An 8,617-nucleotide genomic window follows, 5' to 3' on the forward strand; every position below is an offset into this window, starting at 1 on the left:
ATTTGAGCCGCTTTGGTTAACTTTGTTTCATTTCCGACTCGTCTTGCTTCGTCTCTCTATGTGTACTTCCCATAGACAGTAAAAAAAATTGACACAGCGACCCCATAGACTCTGGACCATGCTCTGGACGGAGACCAGTCGGTACTTCCCAGTCCTTCTGTCACTGTGTGTTTATCTTTCGCGCCATGCACCGTTACGGACTAGTCCATTTCATTGTGAAAGTAGGGGGTATGTGTAGGTACAGATAACCATGAACTGAACATTTTAACTAACTACTACCTCAATAAAAAACGTATAAGTGTTTTGGGTCAATTGAAAAAAACAATGGGCCGCTGATCTAGGCCTACCACTTTTATGGGCTGGTTCATAGGCCGGACCAAAAAATAAATAAAAAGTCAAAAGTGTCGGCTAGGGATGAGCGAGTACAGCATTATCTGTATCTGTATCTGTTAACCATATGAATTATCTGTATCTGAATCTGTACTCGGACTGGGTGGGGCCTAACCCGGAAGTGGACGGGATTTAACCCGGAAGTGGGTCGGGTTGTCTTGAAATGGGCGGGGCTTTAACCGGTATGTTATTTTAAGCATGCAATTGATATGGGTTGATCAGAAATTGTTATATTTATTGCTGATTAGAAATCTATTTACATGACAGCATCAGCATTGAGCTTCAGATCAATGGTTTTGATCACGATAACAAACAAACTATATACAGAACAAGAACAATGAATACAACACATGCGGTTGCAATTATGAAGTAAAATATAATGAACAAGAGTTTTCATACTCAACATAACTTTCTTTTTTTAACTTTTAATTTTTTTATGATCAGTGTGATTTTTTTAGTTCTTTTTTATTTTTTCATTTCCACACCAGGTATGTGTGTGTGTGTGTGTGTGTGTGTGTGTGTGTGTGTGTGAGTGTGTGTGTAGCTTAATTTGTAATATTATTTATACCACAACTACCACTCAAAAAAACTGGTTAGAGCCAGCAGACGGTTTAAAAAAAAAAAAAAAACTCAGATGACCGGCAGAGAGAGGGAGAGAGAGTGTGCGTGTGTGTGTGTGTGTTTGTAGCTAATTAATTTGTAATATAGTTTTATACCACTACTTCCTTTATTTTTTTGATGAAATACAGCAAGAAAGTGTCAGACACTCAGTGCGCGAAGTCAAAAAAACTGGTTAGAGCCAGCTGACGATTTAAAAAAGAAAAAAAATCTCCGACAGGCAGAGACCCAACGCAAGTCGCAATCTACCAAGCATCACGTCTGAACAAACCCCACGTTTACCAGAACTCTACTGGTTAATAAGTAAGTACTACAAACTGAAGTAAAAAACTAACCTGAAGCTGAAGAAACCCTAAACGTTAACGGAAAAGACACTGACCCGCGAACCTGTACACTTACAAAGTTCTCAATGCTTCGGTTAACATTTAGGGACCCACATTATGCTACCGTTGAAGTGTGGTGATATTTTGAGCCTTTTTAGTGGTATAAATAGTCATTTGTTTTTACGTTCCCTGTTCCCCAAATACAAGGGTTGTAAGCTAATCGGCGGTCCACGCTAGCGTCTTTCAAGCTAAAAACTCATTCGATTAGCATGAAAACATGTCCCAGAGAACGACAGAGTACACATCTGTTAATAACCCCTAGGTTCGTTTTGCGCCGGAACAGCTCCACACATAATGAAAGATTGTGGCGATGTGATGACCGATCCCGTAGTGATGCCCGATCCCGTAGTGAAGCCCCCAGTCCCCTGGCCAGGTCCACACATGACAGATCACGGCACAGTGATCTCAGCAGCCCCCCCTATGACAGGCATGGTGAGTTGTCAGCTGCATTCACACTACACTCAATTAGGATTATTTTGCTATTCAGGTAGTGATGCTATCACCCTGGCTGCCTGTTCACATTACACAGTGCACACATTGCTTTGAACAAGAAATCAAGTAATTTAGAATACCTTATTGCAGCAGGTGGTTCACACATTGGGTGAATCCCAATATCCTCATCAGGCCCTATGCACTGAACCTGCAATGATTTTATTGGTTGAATTAGTGTGAATAAATTCCTGATTGGCTAATTCATGCCAGTTTATTATCTGACGGTGGGTAGGGGGGCATTGCAATCCATCCACTAAAAACCTAATTAGTCCTTATCTAGGAAATTAGACTGTGATAGGAATTGATTCCTATAATAGGATTGGAAATAGGATTACTTTGTGTTCACACTGCCAGTACATTCCATCATGATAGGATGCAATACCTAATTGCAGTGTCACCCAAGTGACAGTGTGAGCGCAGCCTAAAGGTTGCAATTTTCATCAAAGTACTTTGCAGTTCAGCAAGTTTTATAGATGTACCTCTAATCATGATAATATTGCAGATTTATTACTTCTCTTCTAATAAATCTGTTTTTTTGGTGGTTCAGATGCAGTGACTGAGACTGGGAGATGGGCTTTCCCATTGCCTTTGGGTGGTAAGTATTGATCTATTGGCAGTGGAGAAGACACTTTCAATAGTACCACCTTCTCTCTTCCTGCACATTCTCTCTGTCCACAGAAACTGCTTTTCAGTTATAGCCATGGCTTGGTTTACACCATGTCAGATGATGACATTTCTTTGGACTTTTGTCTTTTCTCCAACACTGCTGTACTGATTACAGAAACAATTGAGAGTTAGCTAACCTTGCTATTCTAATTGGAGCATTGTAATCATCAACAAATGTGTTTATTTATTCCAGTGTTCCAGAAAAAGGTCTCTGATGCACAGACCTTTGATACCCTGGTAGGTTTTACAAGTCTGGAAGTAATGGATAGCCTAGAATAAAATAAGACGCACAGATTCCTCTGGGGAGTGTCAGTCAACTTTATAATGGACTTATTCCAACAGGTGCTGCAAATGTCAAGAATTGGTGGGCGGAACGCCAAGGACTGTGTCCACCCTAACCCAGGTATCTACAACAGTTTCTGCATGTTCTCATTTGCCTTCTTTCTGAGCATGTCAGAATAGGTGAAAATGAAATGAAAATACGAGTTCCCAACCAAATGAATTGTGAGATTATAGACCAGCTCTGCTTGACAAGGAGATAAGTAGAGGGATAAAAGGAGACCCACCCTAGGGGACACTGATCAACTAGTGTAAAGGGTGGAGATGGAGGATTCACTATGCCCTGATGAGCCAAGCCTACAGGACTTTTAAACGAGTTCAATTCAATTAAGAGTTCAATTATGAGTTCAATTAAGGTTGCATGGTTGAACGGTGCAAGAAGATGGAACAAGTCTGTGTTGCTTGGCTGTGTTTTGATGCTTGCATGTAGAGCTGCAAAGATTAATCGTTTGATCGATGTAGTTGTCAACTTTAAAATTAATCGTTTAATCATTAATCATATTTTATTGGAATCGTGTGGAAACTTTGGTTTCGAATCTGATCATCGGTTCCAAATTTAACACCTGCAAGTTCGCTGTGTCGTGTCAACTTTAAAATTAATCGCCAACTATTTTGACAATCAATTAGTCGGTTTGAGTAATTTTTTCAAGACAAAAGTAGAACTTCTCTGATTCCAGCTTGTTAAATGTGAATATGTTCTAGTTTCTTCTCTCCTCTGTGACAGTGAACTGAAAATCTTTGAGTTGTGGACAAAACAAGACATTTGAGGATGTCATCTTGGGCATTTGGGAAACACTGATTCACATTTTTCACCATTTTCTTGACATTTTATACACCAAACAATTCATCAAGAAAATAATCAACAGATTAATCGACTATGAAATATGGTGTCCCAGAATGTAATGTAGATGGCGAGCCTTAAAAAGTGCTTCCGTGAGACTGACCTGAGGGTGTGTGAATATGTAATTGAAAAACAAAATACAAATATTTTCTTTATGTAAAAAAAGATTTGGTCCTTTTTCCTAAAGATGAGTCTTGAAAAAGGGGGAGGGTTCGTCCTTTTATTGGGGTTGTCTTATAACCAGGTAAATACATGTCCATCATCCACAACAGGTGTGTGCACACCGTCATTTACACACACACATCTGCCATCACAGGTATAATCACACCGTGATTCCCACACATTTTTAATTCTGGCGTACACTTGCGTGAGGCCAAATGTGAGCATTTGTTTAGTTTCCTGGCAGGAAACACTTTGAAAAACCACTAGCCACTAGGATTGGGCATCGAGAGCCGATCGAGGTGATCAAATTTCCAATTCCAGTGGAATCGTTTTTTTATTTGAATTGTGTGGAAAATTTGGTTTCGAATCCGATCATTGGTTAAAAATTTTACACGTGTCAACTTTAAAATGAATCGCCAACTATTTTGATAATCGATTAGTCGGTTTGAATAATTTTTTTAAGACAAAAGTAGAACTTCTCTGAATCCAGCTTCCTAAATGTGAATGTATTCTAGTTTCTTCTCTCCTCTGTGACAGTACACTGTATCTTTGCATTCTGGACAAAACAAGACATTTGAGGACGTCATCTTGGGCGTTTGGGAAACACTGATCCACATTTTTCACCATTTTCTGACATTTTATAGACCAAACAATCGAGAAAATAATCAACAGATTAATCAACTATGAAAATAATCGTTATTTGCAGCCCTACTTGCATGGGTTCTTATACTGAATAGGGTTACTGTTGATGTATAACTGTGCTAATGTCTTTCTGCTTTCTGTAGCTCTGCATGGCTAACTGAGAAAGCTTATTTCTTGCTCTAGCAGTCTGTGTGGTGTCTTGACTTTTGTCTGTATAGTTTAACCTGTACTAATGTCTTGCTGTTTCCTGTTGCTCTGGTCTAACAATCTGGCCAAAGGACTACAGTTGAAAATTAGCCAGCTGGCTAACACTAGCACATTTACAGAAATGTTATTTAATGTGTGTTGTCCTTTATAAAAGAATAAGAATAGGTGTAATGCATTTCCTGTTGAAACTAGCTGCTGAGCCAAACAAAGCTACTGGAAAATTAACACACGTACAGAAAACATGTCCTCCACCCTCTTGAAACATGAAGTTGCAGAAGTAGTATAAAACCAACGTTTAAAATGAGTCTAAATTTGATGTTGAAAAGACGTCCACAAACGACCACATTTGGACTATCAAAGCCTTTACACGGAGGTCCCACGGACGTCATCATTAGACGTGGGGTAGACGTCGAAAAAAGACGTCGCCTGGCGTCACAAAACAACCCCTTCAGTGGACCGAAATTGGACGTCCAAAAATGTCATAGAAAAGACGTCACTCCGACGTCACATTGCCCAGTGGGTAGAGGTTGTACCAGAATAGGTTTACATGGTTTAATTTTCAAAAAACACCATATTTTTGTTGTACTGCACATTGCTGCAGCTCCTCTTCACCCTGTGTTCAGGTCTCTGTTTTAGCTACAGAGTGAGACCTCGCAACTTCTGTAACATCTTTGTTGGCAGTCGCACATGCACAGTAGCTAGGTAAGATCACATCATCTAGCTAGCTGTTTGTTTCTACAACTTCAGTTAGTACAAGGCAGGATTAACTGGGAGACTTCTTCTAAACGAGGGCACACTTCCAACTTCGCGTGAAATACCTGCAGAATAGGGACATGTAAGTAGTTCTTTTGTAGATGGTGAACTAGTGTGTGTTGTAGCAGTGTTTTGCCATTCAGAATGAGCTAGCATGCTAGTGCTAGCATGCTACGGTTAGTCACCTCGTTTCGGCTAGTGATGTAGAAAGCCATGCAGATTTTGAACAGCTCACCCGGAGACTGAATGCAGGACACATTCAGAAACCTGTATCTCACTCAAAACAGCATGGATGGTTTTTTTTCCAAGTTTGTATGCGTGTGGAAGCACCAGAGACACAAAATAACACCCCAAATCCCAGAAAAAGTGATTTTTTTATTAATGTGGGCACTTTCATAACTAATGAGAGGCTAGGGAAACTATCCTGGTTTAATAACCAAAAACAATATTAACTTAATGCTCAATATATATAAATTAACCCATCTAGTTTTACAATATAATGAGAAACAATAATGCCCCCACCTTTCCCAATCAAAGGGGATGAGCCCCAGGTGTGCTGGTGCGCACTCCTGTGCACAGGTAAGAGGGAGGGGGAAACCTCATCCTGTCACACCAGCTAACAATTTTTGGTTCCCAGAACGTTCTGGGAACGTTCGTTTTTGATTGCGGGAACGTTCCCTGAAGGTTAGGTTTTGGTTTAAATGGAAAGTCGGTTTAACATTCTGGGAACGTTAGTTTTTGGTAACGTTGTAACCAGGGTTCGAATTATGATTTCATCTTTGTGGGGCTCTCTTTAAAAAAGGCTGTCAGGCATTCTGTATTGCTATTTATTCTCCTGTAGATCGACTGTCCTAATTATATCTGAGTCAGCACACATGTAGCCTCTAGAGCAGTGGTTCTCAAACTTTTTTCAATAATGTACCCCTTTTGAATTGTTTCTTTAAGCCAAGTACCCCCTGACTAGCACTAATCATTTTCAGTAGAAAAAAAAGTGCATATAAACAGGAACAGTACAGCGCTGTCAGCGATAGATTTACTAAACAACAGCCTCGTAACTGAAAAAAACATTTAAATGCTAATGAGAAAAGGAGACAAAAACTGTAAAAAAGACAAAAACTTGGAAAAAGATGATAGAAAGAAGAAAGGAAGTAAGGCAAGAATAGGTCAAAATTGTATCAAAAACTTCAAAAACAGTGACATAAGAAGAAAAAAGCGAGAAACTTGTAAAAAGTAGGACAGTAGAAGGAAGGAAGGCAAGATTAGGTCCAAATAAGGCGACACAAATGTCACATTTTTGATAGGAAAAAAAAAAGTCTACATAAAGAGGAACAATGTTCTGGAAAACAGCCTACTAACTATTAAACATTTTGTTAAATATCTCACGTACCCCCTGCAGTCCTCCAAAGTACCCCTAGGGGTACATGTCACCCCATTTGAGAAACACTGCTCTAGAGGCATAATTTACTCCTCCCTCCTCTTTTGCGTCTTTTGTTGGGGAAGTAACCTCCTTAAATGTGCACATGACAATTCACCTCAACGATACATGAATTCATTTTAATGAACTAATAAACCCCTGGACTGTAATATTTCAGATGTTTGAGCAAGATTTCTGCTCATGTTCAAAACTTTGTGCACATTCAAAATATAACTCATCTGTGCTCTCTGAGATTTGGAGGAGTCGTGATATTTTGAGAAAAATGAAGTTATAATAGGCTATTACAAGAATAAAGTCACAATATTTCTGAAAATAATCTAGCTGCATCATAGTCTGCTGTGCATTACGTGATTGCTCTGCTGATACGGTAGATCTCAGACCTGACTCGAGCCCCGTTTGGGTCTCTGGTCTCTGAATGAGAGAAAGTTTAGGGAAGTAGCTGTACGCTGCTCTACATCGGGGGTGGGAAACCGAAACTACTGCAGAAATTCACGGCGCACAAACGGGACACATCTACCGCAGCATGCCCACAGCAGAGCGCGTCCTTTATAAACCTGAAGCTGCACAGACCACGGAAGGCGCGCTGCAGCAGCTCCAAGGTCTGTGCCGCTGCTTGTCTCTGTTTTTACAGCGAGAGTGGACACTAAGCAACGCACAGGTCTGCTTCAGGGCTCCGTGTGTTTGGGAAAAGTGCTTTATTTGTTATTTAAATAACGGTGCTGATGATTTTTATAGACCCCCACAGGTGTATGATTTTACTGCTTTCATGGGAGCTCATCCTCTCTCTATGGGAGCTCAGCTCCCACTGGCTCCCATGTAATTCAAACCCTGGTTGTAACCTATGGTTCTCCTAATGTTGTAACCTAACGTTATAACCTTTGGGGAACGTTCCCCTAACGTTCTTTTTTACATTTCCTAACCTTTAAAAAACTTTAACAACCATGGTACCAAAAATTGAAAAATATATATAATAATCAGAATCAGTTTTATTGGCCATATAGACACATACTGTACAATAGAGACAACAATATACATATAGGCACATAACACAAAATACTAAAAATACAATTATACAAATAAGACATAATATCAATACAAGTACACATGGAGTAAAGTAATAGAGCAAATGTAGTGTGCAAGATGCATATTGGAATGATAAAGTATGTAATGTGTAGGTGAATGGCCAAAGTGGGGACCCCACTTATCAGCAGTTCAGGAATAGTGATGGCAGTGGGAAAGAAGCTGTTCTTGTGTCTGGTTGTTTTTGTGTGCAGGGATCTGTAGCGCCTGCCAGAGGGGACGAGGCAGGAGGATGGCAGCAGTGTAGAAGATGACCAATAGCTCTTGTGGTAGGCCATGCTTCCAGAGTTGCTGTAGGAAGTACATCCTCTGCTGAACCTTTTTAAGGATGGCATTGATGTTGGACTCCCACTTCAGGTCCTGGGAAATGATGGAGCCCAGAAACTTGAATGAGTCCACCTTTGACACTGGGCTGTTGGATATTGTGAGGGGGGAGAGCACTGTGGGGTCCTCCACATCTGCTGCAGTCTGCGCAGGGAAGTTTTTCTAGGAGGCCGCTAGAGTAGCAAGTAGAAGCAAAGTTACAAGTCAAATTAAAACCTTATCAGCCAAGCTAAGCATAATACTGATGTGAACAATACAATAACACCTGCCTGTTATAACCCTGCA

The 8,617-nt window shown here is 40.2% G+C and overlaps 1 pseudogene; it reads left to right on the forward strand.

Annotated features, from left to right (window-relative positions):
- LOC116048211 overlaps nt 1–8,617 on the forward strand; it is a 243,840-nt pseudogene that overhangs the window by 75,077 nt on the left and 160,146 nt on the right.

This window comes from Sander lucioperca, chromosome 2, assembly GCF_008315115.2.
Source record: "Sander lucioperca isolate FBNREF2018 chromosome 2, SLUC_FBN_1.2, whole genome shotgun sequence".
NCBI classification, from domain to species: Eukaryota; Metazoa; Chordata; class Actinopteri; order Perciformes; family Percidae; genus Sander; species Sander lucioperca.